We start from the raw sequence: 16,589 nt of genomic DNA, 5'->3' as shown, positions 1-16,589 counted from the left end.
GAATAAATGTTTATGAACAGATTAAATGAAGTCAATGAGAGTTTGACAAGTTTGCAATGAGTTTTTTATTTATCATCATACCATCCCAACCGATTTGAGGTTATGCATTAAGTCATCAAGGTGTAATTAATTAATTTATTAAAAACAGGTTAATACTTTTAATACCTTATATTTTCTCAACAAGTTGTTAGCAGCCATAGTCTTTTCTATCGCTGACCAAGTCAATAATCCAGCTATTTTTCTAATATTATAAATTTGTTACTTTTTGGCATGAGACCTTAAAGGGGAACTCCGGGGCATTTGAAGCGTGTTTCCATTGCTAGAGGTTGTCAAATAATGATAGTAGGACACAGAGAGGTGCACATCTGCGCTCCCTGTGTGAAGATCGCTCTGTCCGCACAGCATGTCATGCGAGGCTAATACATGGTGGCTAAGGGGCAAGCGCTAACCCTTCCACGTAAAACAACAACTTGCACACTGCAGAAACGTCACACCACTTTATAACCCATCCGACAATAAAGTCACAAGCCTTACCATCAAAACCATATGCATGGTTCTCACATTACTGGCATGGGGACGTTACAAAACAACTTTATAAACAGCATGTAACTCACCGGCTGGTTGTAGGCTCGCGCATGTGAAAGCCCAGAAGAGTCGATGGAGAATAATCCCATATACAAAACAATTATATTCTCTAGAAAAACTGCGTTCAAGTATTTAAAACATTACAAGAATATTACTGGGCATGTATTGTTGTAATGTTTTAAATACTTGAACGCAGTTTTTCTAGAGAATATAATTGTTTTGTATATGGGATTATTCTCCATCGACTCTTCTGGGCTTTCACATGCGCGAGCCTACAACCAGCCGGTGAGTGACATGCTGTTTATAAAGTTGTTTTGTAACGTCCCCATGCCAGTAATGTGAGAACCATGCATATGGTTTTGATGGTAAGGCTTGTGACTTTATTGTCGGATGGGTTATAAAGTGGTGTGACGTTTCTGCAGTGTGCAAGTTGTTGTTTTACGTGGAAGGGTTAGCGCTTGCCCCTTAGCCACCACGTATTAGCCTCGCATGACATGCTGTGCGGACAGAGCGATCTTCACACAGGGAGCGCAGATGTGCACCTCTCTGTGTCCTACTATCATTATTTGACAACCTCTAGCAATGGAAACACGCTTCAAATGCCCCGGAGTTCCCCTTTAACACTTATGGACTTTTGCAGTAGAAAAAAATGAAGTGTACATGTATGATTAAAGCTTTAAGTGGATTTGTGCTGGGCAAACATTGTGAATCTGTGTATAGCCACATTAAGTCTTGTGGACCCTGGGACTTTACCCCCCTTCCTTGTGAACGGCTCATAGCTCTTAAAAAAAAGGGCAGTATTTTACTTCCTGAAAACGAGGAGGGATTGCCAAACCCCTTATTTTCATTAACTGTTGCTTATCTATCATAAAACTTCCTATAAATGACTGTACTTACCCCCGTCTCTCTCTTTTTACCGACATGCACGTGTGTCTCTGTGTGTGTGTGGTGCCTAGAAGAAGTTTCCTTTCCCCATTCTAGTTACCTTTGCCCATGTCTATAAAACTTGGGAGACCATTTTTTTTAGCTTTCTGTAGGTGAGCCTCTATCCCCACCCTAAAACCTACTTGACATCTGTACCAGCTTTGAGAACGCGAACAACCTTGATGTACCCTCATCATCTGGACTGAGGAGCTCTTTATATCAGGAGGGGCTTTCTTTGATCATAAGTGATTCCTCAACAATAAGTAAGCCTTGTCCACAGGCTGTTTTACAGTTAACGAATGTTGCTCTGGAAACATCACATTTCTCCTGCTCAAGAAAATCCCATCATACTGAAACATACAGAATTCTCTGAATGTCTGGAGCATGAAGGCATACAGGATTTGTTATGTTTTGAGCTAAGCTGTGCAAAACCAACAACTTATATGATGCAGATCGTACTTACAGTATGTAGGTTATAAATCAGTGAATTAACAACAGAATTCAACAGCTTGGCTCATTCCTAGCCTTAAGTCGGGAACAGATATGAACAATGAAATTTGTACGTCAGCACTTTTGACTCACTAAAATCCAACATGACTCTCACTCCCATGTGTCTCTGACCAGTTAAAACTGGATTCTGCAACTGTTCATCTCGTTGCTGGATTCTACAAACCTCCTGAATAACCTCTACAGCTGTTCTACCTCAAACAAAAAATAAGCAAAGATTCAAATCTCCAAACCAGACACAGAGACACTATGTTACTCACTAGGCATTCCGTAAAAAAGTGAGAATGTAGCCTAACCTCATTTTTACTGTAGGAGACGTTTAACGAAGGGATCCACACTACATTATATGTACAGAGAGGATCTTATATGGTACGAGTGCAAAGTTGGGCAAATAGTTGTACTGTACACCAACATCCTCATCCTAAAATCGTAGGAAACGCAATTCTTTAAGTTCAGATGCTAGATGCTGTAACAAATAGGTGCAATTCAGCCTCAATCTAAGAACAGCAGCGGACGAAGAGATGCTTGTCAAAAATTCTACATCTTTAATTAGCCTGGGAATTCCCATGCTGCTTTGCGCTCGATTTCATTCTCACTGCAAAGTCAGCCTGGAAACCACCGCCCTTATTTTTGCTAGAGTTTGGGAACCAATCACAGAACGACGGGGGGGAGCAAGACGATGACGACGTCTATGCGCTACACCGAAGCTTGTAGAGCGTTAATCCAACATGACAGCGGACACAACGTTACCGTTCAATGCAGCCTTAGAAAGTGTTTCGGAGTAGATTAACCCTAGGGTCATTTGAACCGTGACATCCAGCCAAGTAGCCCACCCGAAGTTTTTCCGATCTTGGCTGAACATCAGCTGAGTTACCGAGTTATCCCGAATAGCTTAGTACAAGCGCTAACGGACCCTGGCAGTATCTCCAAAATTACCACACTAAAATCATATGCCATGACACCAAACTTATACAGTAGTACAAATATGGTCTGTACTCACCAAACGATGCATTTGGAAGTTTGTACATAGTCCAGGAGTTTATTATTATCATCAACACAAGCCTGATAGCTTTTCTGCTGCTAAAGCTTCGTTGACGTCACTTCTGGGAGCCGGGAGCTTCAAAGTAAGATGAGGGTTGATCTACTACTGTAGACAACAAAGCAAGGCTGCTCAATTTCTCCATTATTAAAATAAATTCACAACTGTACAACATAAAAATTCATGTAGAATATAGCATATAGGCCTACTTTGTTGTCAATTTGAGTAGCTTAGAGCGCAAGTTTACTTTTATTTTCCATTTTTTTCTTCTTCCTCGTCGAATTTCTGTCGTCATCTGGTATAAGTGATACAATTGGCTATGAATCGCGCGCAAAGCAGCATGGGAAGAACCTGACGTCATTTGATAGACATTCGTAGCGCCCAATAAACGGCTCTAGGCATTCGTAAACCACGCCTCAAATACGAGAAAATGCACACCTAGTTCCCAGACCACCATCTCATCGAGATTGTGGACGCGTCAGCCAGGCTACATCTTTAATTAGAATGCGGGCCAAAAATGAATAGCTTCTTTCATCATCATCAACTTTATTTCCAGACTCGGGGTCCATTTTCAAAAATTAAAACACAGTACATAGACAATACATAAAGACAAACAGAAACACACTTATAAAAGACACTTGTACCAGTGTTTCCACATATATGACTGGTATCGCACCGCACTAAGCGCAGGATTTGACAGGAGCCTAATAATTTGATTCCATGAACCATCCAATCTACAGATAAAACTATACATTAAAATCCTCAACAATGCATGGAATGTGTTGACCCCAACACCACAAAACAATTCGCTTGCACTGCTCCACCTGGGCTTCTTAAGCAGAATGCGCAGCCCATCATTATATGCGACTTGAAGTTTCTGCAGGCTACCCTTTTTATACTTAGCCCACAGGGGGGCAGTATACAGGGGGGTGCAGTATGCCTTGAACAGGCTAATTTTAACATTATCAGTGCACCAGTGAAACTTCCTAACCAGCATGTTAGCTTGTGCATATAACATGCGGCGCTGCCTGAAGATGTCATCATCATCGCACATTTGGTCAGTAATTATATGTCCCAAGTACTTTGTTTTGTTATTTACAGGTAAAACCTGCCCTGCCAGATAAAAAGAAGGAAAAGTGAGATCCTTGTCCCCCTTACTTTTACATATAAGTACAACACTTTTCTTGCAGTTGTATTTAACATTAAAAGTCAATCCATAATTGGAACAAACGTGTAGCATTTCTTGCAGCCCAGCACTGCTGGGGGAGAAGATGGCTAGATCATCGGCATACATGAGATGGTTTAGCAGTGCATTCCCAACCATGCATCCTGTCCTACAGGCCCTCAGTTGCTCAGACAGGTCATTCATATAAATATTAAAAAGAGCGGGAGAGAGTAATCCACCCTGTCTGACCCCATTTCCCACCCCAAACGGTGTAGAGAGCACCTCCCCCCATTTGACCTGCATGGTCTGGTTGGCATACCAGTATGACAGGATCCTAATTATACTGTTGGGGACACCCCTCTGTCTGAGTTTTAAAAACAATTTAAAATGATTTATTCTGTCAAATGCCTTAGACGCATCAATAAAACAAATTAAAATGGAGGAATTCTGTGTTCTGTACATCTCCACCATCTCCTTAAGAGCAAAAATACATTGATCAGTGCCATGCTTCGGCTTAAAGCCAAACTGATTATCTGTAGTACTAATAGAGCTATCAAGTCTATCAAGCAAAATTCTTTCCAGGACCTTGGATAACACACGCTTTAACAAGATTAAATCAAATTAGCAAATAATTGAAACCATTTAATATCAAAGCTCATCAATGGTTCTTGGGATGGTAGTGTTGTTGAAAGCTCATTAACCCCTTTAGTTTAGACTTCAGAAACAACTGATGAATTAAATTTGTACATGCATCTATGCGACTGATGATTAATGATTTAATGGTTTTGTCCTTGTCTGCTTGATGGAACACATGACATTTTGAAAGATATTATTCATTATAACTTTTAATGCCACCAGTAATGTTTTGCTCAGTACTTTGGTTTGTGACCAGCTATACTCCCATTAGCCTCATCAGCTGTATTTTGTATTAGTAAATGCCAGCAATGTTTAATGTTATACTTATATACTGTACAACCAAACTTTGTGTTGGCACTGTTTTGCTAACTTTGTAGCTCATTTTTAGCATACCGACATTAGCATTTAGCTCAAAGCACATCACCTTCCTACCTACTTATTTGTTTTCTAAATTGTCTTTTTTCCCCATTTGTCTTGGTACCTAACGTACTCTAGCACTAGGTATACTCTTAGCTGTTTGGTTTTGGAAGGAAATGCACTTATGATTTCTTGTAACCTGAAGTTCTTTTGCCTACTGATGTTGAACACACTTAGTCGCTTTGGATAAAAGCGTCTGCAAAATGACCGCAATGTAATGTAATGTACTGTTTGCAGTCACACAATTCTGCTAGCAAAGAACAAATCAAAAATACAGAATGAAAACTTCTTTGTTAAAACAGCATAGGGCTCTACAGGCCAGACTGTACAACTCTGGAAAGTTATGAGGGGTAATATTTAGTTTTTTTTAATAACAAGCTTGGTAAACAAGTGAGAAATGGCATAGATACCAGGGTGCTTGAATGTGCTTTATTAGCAAAAGGCTGTGCCTGTTTGTTGCAGCTGAACCACATTCAGCTTTTCTGCTGGTCAACTCCATTTTGCTTTGTAGTGGCCCCCTGTGTTGGTGCCCCAGCGGTGCTGAGAGGCTGGCTCCCTTAAAAAAAAACTGGACAGTTTTGTTGAGCTCCCAGTCTGATTTTCAATAGGTTATATTCATGACTGGATAAGCAGATAAGACAGAAAAAGGTTGGGATTGTGCAACAAACAGGCAGAGTCTGAACATTGGGTGGTCTAAACTGTGGGGACTCCAAATGACTCAATAAATACTCGTCCTGAGGGGAACTCAAACCAGTCAGAGAGGGAACAAACACCAGCAACCAAGCGCAAACCTGATTTGATAAATGAACCATAAACATGTGTGTGTGTGCCCAGGTTGATGTTATCTTGTTTTATAACACAAACACATCCTCATATATTCCCGTGGAGAAAGGTATTTGATTTTTTTTTTTTTAACTTTTTCATTATTGATATTGGGAAAAATATCTTAATGTGTGAAATGTAAAATTCTCTCAGTTTTTCTCAGTATAGCAAAGGAGATTTATGTTGATTTTTTTTTTATGTGAAAATGGATCACCATAGGGACATAATTTAACATGTCATATGCCGGTAAGTGCTCGTTATACCCATGCAGTGATTTACAAACCTCAAACCCCTGTGCAGCCCAGTGGACTTTCTGACTAACTGTAGCGGCTTTGTTCAGTGTCTATGTCTTAAAACAGACTGGGGACTACCGTGGTGGTGGCCTGTTATAGAGAAAGGCAGTGGGAGGCTGGGTACACACATAATCACACACACACAGAGTCAAAACAGAAAGGTTACAGGAGGTAATTGTGCCAAAGATGTTTGGTATAGGAAGCTGAGGAAAAGGGGGGAGCAGTGAAAGGAGAACAGAGGAGGCAAGGAAGGAGGGAGGGAGATAAAGAGGAAGCTGGAGCTAGAGGGGGTTGCATGCTAATTGGAGCCAAATGGTCAGCAGATGAACTGAAGTGGCTTGCTTTGTAGCCCTGACACTCGAACACAATCTCCGTCATCATTCCTCCTCTGTCTTTTCAAATTTCTTTATCAGCCTTGCTGAAAATGATATATTAGAGTACCCAGGAACAACCCTTTTTCACAGGTTCACACAATTTTCCTTTGGTCTAAATGAAATGTCATGAATTCATGGTATTTGGTAATTGAAGGTATTTGCAGGTATAGGTCCCAAAAGATCACACTAATCTCTCCCGGTCTGGTGTGATCTTTTGAGATCTGCCCTACAACCTTGAGCTTCCATGCAAAGCTGACAGAAATCAATGCTCAATAACCTTTGAAACACATTATTACTGTACTAGAGAGCATACAGTACCAATGCAGAGAATTAACATTAGGGCATACAAAACTGTAAGAAAAAAAAAATACTTTGATACTTTGATTTCCCTCGTCTGCAGTTCAGCCATGGACTGTCGGAAATTATCTCTCTTTTAGGCATAACAATTTCACTAGTCATGCTTCACATTCACCCAGGTTGGGAAAAGTTTGGGATTTTCTACTTCCAAGGTACAGATGATACACCAGTTTTAAGTTTGGGTGGAGATAAAAATTAGGTTGGTGGCACTGATTTGGACTCATTATCACGTAGCAATAAATGGCTCACTGGATTAGATATTTTCACAACATGATGGCCCAAAAATAAAGACAGAGTTGTGTTATATAGGAATTGATAATCACTTTAGACATTCAAATAAATTCTCTCGAGCCTAGAAAAACTGGATGTTTTTCACTCTTTTACAAAGGAGTAATTATATATTTTCACTTAAACTTATGGTGATATGTGGAGCTGCAAAATGTTCCGTCCTCACGCTAGTGCTCAGCTCAAAATCAGGTTCATTAGGAGGCTGATAGTGACTCAAGACACTGAAAGGATCGGATTATTGGCTAAATTATAATAAGACTAAGTTGCTCCTTATTTGAGCAAGGGTAATTATCCTTGGATATATGGCAGTGAATGAATTGAATCATTGGCACAAAGCATGTCATACTCCATTTCAACCCATACCCGTACCCATTTCAACTATTGCTAATAGAGCCACTTCTGGTTGACTGCTTCACCAACAACAACAACAACAAACTCAGGCATTCGAGAAAATGGCGAACGAAGAGCAAGATGAAGCTACATCCCTCTACATTTCGTTTGTGATGTGATGAGCTGCTTATTGCACAAACACGATGCACAACGGCGCATTCTCCATCGCGTTGTTTGTTTCTTTCCGACGGCGGTGACAACACGACCCTGGGAAAAAATCTCGAGCATTCGCAGAACGCAAAGTCCAATTCACAATGTGCTTCACCCATCTACAAGCACGTTTAATTTGACTTTCAACCAAGTTATCTCTGGGTCTTAATCCGATCGCAAGTAATCCGATTCGATCCAATCTCTTGTCCGAATAAGGGGTCTACATGAACTTAATAACTCAGTTTTATTGTAATTTAGCCAGTAATCAGTGCCATGTAACCCCACTGAGGTCACAGGGAGAAACTAAAAATGCTCCAAAGAGCTGTGAAAGGCTGAGCAATGGAATGGTGGTCTGGAGAGTTTCTCATCAAACTTATAAAGCAAGCAAAGCAACGAGTTGCTGTGAAAAACTGTAAACTCATTCCAAATCCTCTTTCTTAGTATTGTGATGTTGTTGTTAGAAATGTTAGTTTTCATTGCCTAATATTCAAGTCTCCATTAATTTAAAGCTCCCGTTAATTTAAATTTGTTTTTAAGCAACCATAGACAATATTTCTTACTTTATTTAAAACATTTACACCAGTATTTGGTTAAACAGTAAAAATGAAGTTGCTTTGTAGATAGTTTTAATGATATTTTTTCATTAACTGGAAAATGATGAAATAAAGTTTTATGACTCATCCTGCAGTCAAGAGAGCAGACTAAATTTGCATCCAATGAAACACTTGGAACAGTTTGAATGGTGGGTGGGGGTTCAGGAGGAAACAAACAAACATGTAGTGTTTAGTATTATGCATACTATTACAAAGTACAAAACAAGTGCAGAAGGTTCATGGTCCTAAGATATATTTCAAATCAGAAAATTATTTGCAAAACCCAAACTAGGTGTTACAGGAAGTGACATAAATAATTGTCTAAGTGACTTGATTTAGTTTTTAGAACTTTAGAAATTGAAATCACAACAGAGTAACCAAGAGGGGTACGCAAATGTTTAACTGAGGATGAGTAAAACAAGAACATAAAAAAATGTTATGGAGAGAAAAACAAAAGCCGAGGGGCAAAGGGGTTGTAAAAACATTTAGCTGAGAGGTACTAAAATGTTTAACATGTTGGTTTTCCAGTTGTGAAGCCAGTTCTCTCTGATGTCAGCAAAGCACTCTTTATCTTAACTTCTAACTCTCTAACTCTTGCTTGTTCAGAAAATGCTACAAATGCCAGCAAAGTGCTAAGTATGACCAACAGTATGAGAATTGAATTTTTAGTCAGAGATTACAATGGCATTTGTGCACGCAAGTCATATATTTGCGTGCACATAGATTTATGGGTGTGATTGCATGTCTGCTCGCATGAGTTTCAAATGAAATGTAGCTGTGAATCAATACATGAAAAGAAACCCTCCGCATTGGTAAGAATGTGACTAATTGTGCTGATCCAATTAGGTGCTGTCCTGCAGTGTCAGAGCCAATCAGGACGCAGAGCACCATGAGGTCGTTAGTGAAAAACCAAAGGCCAAAGGCTAATTTGCCTGTTACCTTTTAAATCTAGCAGGCTTTGTTTGATGAGAAAGAACAGAGAGCAATACAGGCACACAAGTATCAGACACACTGCTCAATAAATGTGCACGCACGGCATTCACCTGCTGTGTCATTTCTGAGAAGCAGGCATAATCCACCTGTTAACGCTTGACTTGATGATCAAGGTGAACAGAGGAGTGCAGCCACCAAATCAAAGGGTACATCCATACAAAATATCAAACTGAGCCAAAATTGAAAAGTGTTAAAACTGTTTAAAAATTGCGTGTTAGTGAGAGTGGGAGCAGATATCCAAGTGGTTGCTGTGCCAACACTGTGTGAACTGTTGACATCCAACCAAGCACATTCATTAATTAACCTATGGTCAAGTTGAGGTCCTGTCTGCATGTCAATGATTAATTATTTATCTTTAAACCAAGAACATAAATGACTGATAATGACATGAATATGAAATACAAGTATAATGTAGCTCAAACTCATCATATAAATTCCAATTTAGCTAAAAGCTGACACAGGTAGTGAGGTATGCTGTTTATTCTTTAGCCTATAATTTGACAGTGATTAGATTTAGTTCATGCCTCATTTAGTATTAATATAACTTAAGTAACTGAATTGTTAAAGTCTACGAGGATATTTTTCATTTACAGATGATGGCTTGGAAAAAAAACAAACAACAACAACCAATTACATTTAGGCTGTATGAATCATCCACTTATTCACTGGCAGTACACCATGAAGTCAGTAAGCCATTAGTTCTGACTCAAATGTCAACTGTAACTTTTAAGCCACTTCATAGGGAACTACAAACTTGCCAAGTCTCACATAAAAAGTTGTGCAAAGCAGCTGTACACTACAGCGTTTTACATAGACTGTCATGCATTGCAGCCTGGTTCCATTAACAATGGAGATGATGGAGTGAGCTAATGCTTGCAGCTCATTGTTGGGATTTTCATACCCGGCACAGGAATACTCCTCAGATGTGTCACGTGAAGTGGCCATTAAACTATGTGCTGAAGCCATATTTGAAACCATTTTGTTCAGTCTAAACAGTTACAATGAGGCCACTATTACTCAGTTTATTTTAATGCATAAACCTTTCGTGGTTAATAGTAATTTGAAGAAGATTGCTTTATTGTATAGTTAAAGCTTAAATGCATTTTAACATATACATTTCCTGGATAGTTAACATTGCAGTTTATACAGCTTTCAGTCACCTGCGTGTCTCTGATTGGGGGCTATATTGTTTTTACCTAAACATGTTCAGACAATGTTCTATTTTATGTTAACATTTGTTTTTGTAGTAGTTCTTTTACCAGTACAGCATCAGAGGTGCTAACCACTGTTTTCCCCACTTTTTGTTTTTGGAGTTTCCTTTGCTGTGACACGGACATGCTTGGCTGTGGTGTTGTTTCTGGTTCTTAGGCGGGGCTGAGCACGTTTCCAGGAAGCCCGGGGCGGAGTCTGGTTAGCTCCTGCTCTCACACCTGTTCCTCGTCTGCCCTCATCAAGACGCCTTCTTTAGGATCTGCAAGAGCAACCAGTCTTTGCCAGATAGTGTCGCTATATCAGTGGTAATTAGGCCGATTCCTGTGCTTTGTCAAGATTATTACCTTTGAGTATTTACCTTGCCTTCCTGTGTTCACAGTGTCCCAATGTCCTTCGTTGTTCTCCACGCTCTGGATTCCCAAGCTAAGGTCTTAGCCTTCTCTTGTGGATTCCAAGACTCCTACACCAACTGCATGCTCGACCCACCACTGGCTCAGAGCCACTGCATCACAGTCAGCATCCTCCCCTCCACTATGGAACCCAACCTGGATTCAGTAAAGACAGATCTATACCTTTACCTGGATGAAACACTCTCTTGGACCTTCACTAACGATCTCCCCCACTAATCTGTACAATCTGTTTTGTACAGATTAGTGATATATATGTTGCAGATATCACTAATCTGCAACATTTTGTTCTCTTTTTTTTTTCCAGGATAGGAAATCTTTTTCATACCTTTTTATTTATGGTTTTCTGTGTGTGTCTGTCACTGTGTGTGTGTGTGTGTGTGGTCTCTCTTTTTCCCTAAGGGACACTTCCAGGCCTCAGAGGTCATCAGAAGACAGACAATCTACCCTCATTAGATGATTATTTGTGTTGATGGCTTGTTTTTATTAGACAAATGAGAGCATGAATGAATAAGCTAGTTAAATGGTTAATATGCAGCACTGACTTACTGCTCAGATACAAAAAGAAAAAGAAAATACACACAAATACTAACCCAATATATTACAGTGAAAGCAACAAGGGTTCTGTGATATTCCTCCAAAGACAATAACACGGAGATAATGTCAGTGGAAATGCCTTTTAGCACAGAGATGACATAGTGGATGTGAACCATATAAATGAGCTTTTTTGGAAGTATCTCTGGAAGCTTTCTCTTTACTTTCGTGTCTCTGTGTTTATGATTATGTGCATACATGTGAGCGGCGCAGCACTGAGCACTATTAAATAGATCTGGATGGAAGCCTGGTCTGCTGTGTGCAGCTGTGAGAGAGAAGGAGCCAGATAATGGGAGGGGTTATGTGAGGGATTACAGACAAAGTATTGGGACAGTGAGGTAACATTTGGCTTCCTAGCAACATTTGGGCTAAAAGCTCTATTACTCTATTACAATCACAGCATTGTTATTCAGCAACAAAATGTAACCAAGCTGGTTGCACAGTTGTAGGTGTAATTTAAATGGCCGCTGCTTTTCCTTATGTTTTAAGGGACTGTTAAAATCTGCCTCAAGTTCAAGAGTAAGCACAGCTCACTGGTGTGATAAAAGGAATGGTTTTACATTTTGGGGAAAACTAGATGTTTACTTAGCTGTTTTATCAACTGATATCAGCGTGCTAACCATTTAGTCCCAGCTCCACATGCCACTTCATGTGAGGAAAAAATAATGAGTCATGTAACTTCAAGGCTGAACATGAAACAAAGAAAACAGTGCTGTCTACTCGTAATATTTTTGCTTTTTTCATAAAAGTGAATATATACTTTGTCACAAACATATTTAATGCAGTGGTGGATTGCAACAAAACAAGGGTTAGATGATTCATCTGTGTGACGCTCCGTATTCAACCGACATCAGTTTAAAAGGATGAAACTGAAGCAAGCTCTTCTCATTATGTTAAACGCCTCTCACCTCGACTCCTCTCTCCTCTTGTCTATCCTCAACTCCTCTGCTTTCTGTTTTGATGGGAGGGACTAAGGCAGGAGGAAAGGAGTCTCAGGGAGAAATCCAGTGTGTGCAATTTTGAGAGATGGCAAGCAAAAGGTTGTTTTCCGAGCAACTGGCTTGCTAAAGTGCTTCTTCCTCAGGTTTCGCTTAGGTATGATTTACTCATACACGATACATAAATACTATAAGTGCCTGAAGTCTGGAATTGTAGTGAAATAAATAATGCCATTGAATTGAAATGTGTCATGTTTCAACTGTAAGTAGAAAAGTGAAGCAATGCAACAACAGTTCAATATGGCAATGTGAGACATCCTCCCATTCAAAGTGAATGCTTTATGTGCAAAAATCATCGTATTTATGTAAGATGGCGGCATTGACTGCGCAGATGTCTTTAAGTTGCCTAAATTGTGATTTGTTGGATAAAGTTGTCATAAATTCAGGGTTTTATTAGTGCAGAGCGACAGTCAGGAAATGCTGTAAACTGTGTGTGACTTGATACTTAGTCGGTTGATTTTAAGTGACAATTTTTGTTGAGTTTAGCCATCTGCTTTTGCAAAAGATCCAAAACTGTTGCGCTTTGGAGCTTGTTTGGAGGACCTAAGCTAAGTGTAGTTGAGCATATACATGCAGAAGTGATTCGGTCCACACCTGTGTTATCTGGGTGTCTTAGTTCAGGTTTGAGAAGCTCAGTTTTGTATGATTTCAGTCGGACTAAGATGTCGACATGCATTTTTAAAGTCGAAGTTTGGACTTTGAAAATGCACATGCGTTTGTTTTGTTCTGTGGTCATGTAAACATGCTTAATGAAAACAGAAAGGTCCAGCGCTTTTTTTTTTTTTTTCAAATTTTAGTAACCCTTTTTACAGATTGCACCATTAAGGCTGCCTCCGTCCAAATTTAAACTCTAAACCCCACAACTGAACAAGTTTCGTTTTTTGCTCTCAAACTCTTTATTAATCATTTTACTCATGATCTTTCTTGCTGTTATTACGAAGGTTCTCATCTGCACCGACATAAGAAGCGGCCACAAATATTGATACAGAGCTTTTCCACGAAAAAACATTTTCCTCCGATTCAGATTTCCAATAGTTTTTTAATTAATCTTATTTGTATGAGTTGTTGTGGCATAGAAAAAACGAACTGCTGTGGGTTACTCTCACCGTCGGCCAAGCATTTCCTCACTCATGGAGTTGAGACAAAAATGGTCCTCCTTCATCATTTTATTGCAGCCACAATCTGTCAGCTGGTTATTTAATCAAATTTGTAATAGCAGTTGCAGTTGTTGAGAGTCTGCTTTTGGTTAACATTAATAAAAACAGTTATGTTATTGTATTTCTACATAAAAAAATGGTTTGACTATTTGTAATGTACAAAAAGTATGCACTGAACACAGAGCATCATTGTTTCTCTTCTGTCTTTGTCATTTATGTGAGTAGAATTTGTGCTTTTATCATTGTGTAGGGATACGTGAAGCACTGTATTTTTGAGGATTCTCTCTTACTTCATTCCATAACCCACAATATTAACATAAACATTTACCATCACATTACATGGTTAGATTAGAACATACTTACACACACGGTCTCACAAATATAAGCCTTCTGCTGGCAGATATTCTGAGTGCATTTCAACCGCAACGGATTGTTTTGTCACGATTGCCCAATTGTGATGAATTTGTGCAATACTTCACAACAGGGCCCTTAGAGGGCTGGCCTTCATGACCAACAACTCACGGACTCAAACTGTTTCTATACAGTTTGATGGCCTGTGGGCCAAAGAGACTGTGACCACATTCTGTAAACAACCCACTCAGAGAGGAGCGGAGAGTAAAAACGTGAGGTAAAGGAGATAGAACAAGAGCTCAAAAGAATTAAAAAAAATGTACACACAAAAACAGATTTAATAGAATAGAAAGATACTTTATTCATCCCCCAGTGGGGGAAATTCAAGTGGCTTCACGAAAAGAGTTAAAGAACTATTATTATCATTCTGTCACTCAGCCAAATAAGGTAAAGGTGCTTTCACTCTGTTAACCACAAGCTGCTATTCATTTCCTGCCAACATTCATCGCAGAGAGAATTTATTGATATGTTGCACAGCAGGAGGGGCACTGTATTGCACATGCACACCAATTACTTGATTTTTAACTGCTCAGTTAACTTAGCTTCGTTTTTTTTGTATGAACGTATTTGTGCATTCGTTCCACAACACCTTTTAACCTTGCTTTGCATTGATCAAATCAAATTATATACATTGAATAAATATACTAGACAAGTGTCGTTAGCTCACCCAGTGTGTTAACATCATACTGCATCAACTAGTAAATCTTCGGCCACATGGGGGCAGAAAAAACAATCTGAAGACAGATCTTCTGACACTGAAACTTTATAAAGATGTGTTGGGTGAAAAAATAGACCAACATGAATGTTTGACTCTAAAAGAAGAGGCTTGTGTCCATCTTTTTTCATTAATCATCTAAAAACAGAGATATTTGATGGAACAATCGTATTTTTAGAACACAGTAGAGCATTTAATTGAATATGCTGCCATTTAAAGAACTTTTACATATTCTGTGTACATTTTTTTTTATCTAATGTTCTCAGAAAGTCTCTCATGAGTGGACTTCTGTTATTCTGATATAAAAAGGTTCTAAAATGGTGACAACTAAGATGAACTTGTTAAATCCCAGTGGTACTGATAATGGACCAATGACAACAGGAACCTCCACGTCTCACTAGAACTCTTCTTGTCCCTTTTTCTCTCTGTTCTCCTTCCTGGTAATTCAATCAGAGGATCAAATGTTGCCACATTCACTCTGGATTTGGACAATATTCCTGTTATTACTATGGAGATTGACTGCTTGACAAACAGAGAGAGAAAGCTTGCTCCTCTCTTAAATGCTACAGTGGAGTTTGACCATCTTGGCAAGGTAAGTTTTGCAACACAAACACACATGGATGCCTCTCAAAAAATGTAAGAAAAAGAGGAAATAGATAATGACACAGTGGTGATAAATTACAGGACAAGGACATTTGTTGGCTGTTTCGTACAGAGTTGGAGTAAAAACATACACCTTGCTTTTGTTCTGTATGTGCATCAATGAGATCAGCTCGGGGACATTTTTAAACACACTGGAAAAGATATTTTCAGGCCGACACAAACATTTCTGCTGTTACTGCATCAAACAACTCTATTTTTGATTGAGCTGTTTAAAGCACAATATGGCCTGTGCCGAGTGGTTTACTGACAATATGTACGACTTTTATTATAATGCTCTATTTGGGTTGCAAAAGCTTGTGCCTGCTATGTCTCTCATGGAGTTTAAATCAGTCTAATCTAACCTGACAGTACAGACTTGCACTTTGACACCAACAGCAGCAAGAGTTACCTGCAGATCCTGCAACAATTTGGCATTCATGGAAACTTCTTTTCTTTTTGCCCAACAGGCCCACTTTTATGCTGAAGTATCGCCAGTCCTGGACAAGCTCTTTGAAGTTTACCAGTGGATTACTTTCTATGGAATGATTTGTTTCAAATGTTTCTGAGACCTTTTTAAATTCCCTCACAGGAGCACCCACAGCCTTTTTTCTTTATTAAGCCCTTAGAGAGCGCTGCAAATCTTGGTATGAAGACACCCATTGCTGTCTAACCACGGGTTACTCCGGGCTAGACAGCAACACTTATCTGAAATGATTAATAAGAACATCAACAACACTCGTGCCCTGTTTGCCATGGTTAATAAGCTGACAACCCCCCCAAAACAGATAGTTTCAGAACTCTGTTCCAAAGAAAAATGCAATGAATTTGCTTGTTTTTTCAATGAAAAAAATCAAATCTATAAGGCTAAATATCAACATAAATGAGCAAAATAATAAAATGACGCAATCCTTAAAAACCAC

The sequence above is a fragment of the Odontesthes bonariensis genome, chromosome 5 (assembly GCF_027942865.1).
Source record: "Odontesthes bonariensis isolate fOdoBon6 chromosome 5, fOdoBon6.hap1, whole genome shotgun sequence".
In the NCBI taxonomy this organism is placed as follows: domain Eukaryota; kingdom Metazoa; phylum Chordata; class Actinopteri; order Atheriniformes; family Atherinopsidae; genus Odontesthes; species Odontesthes bonariensis.
This window is presented reverse-complemented; position numbering follows the sequence as displayed.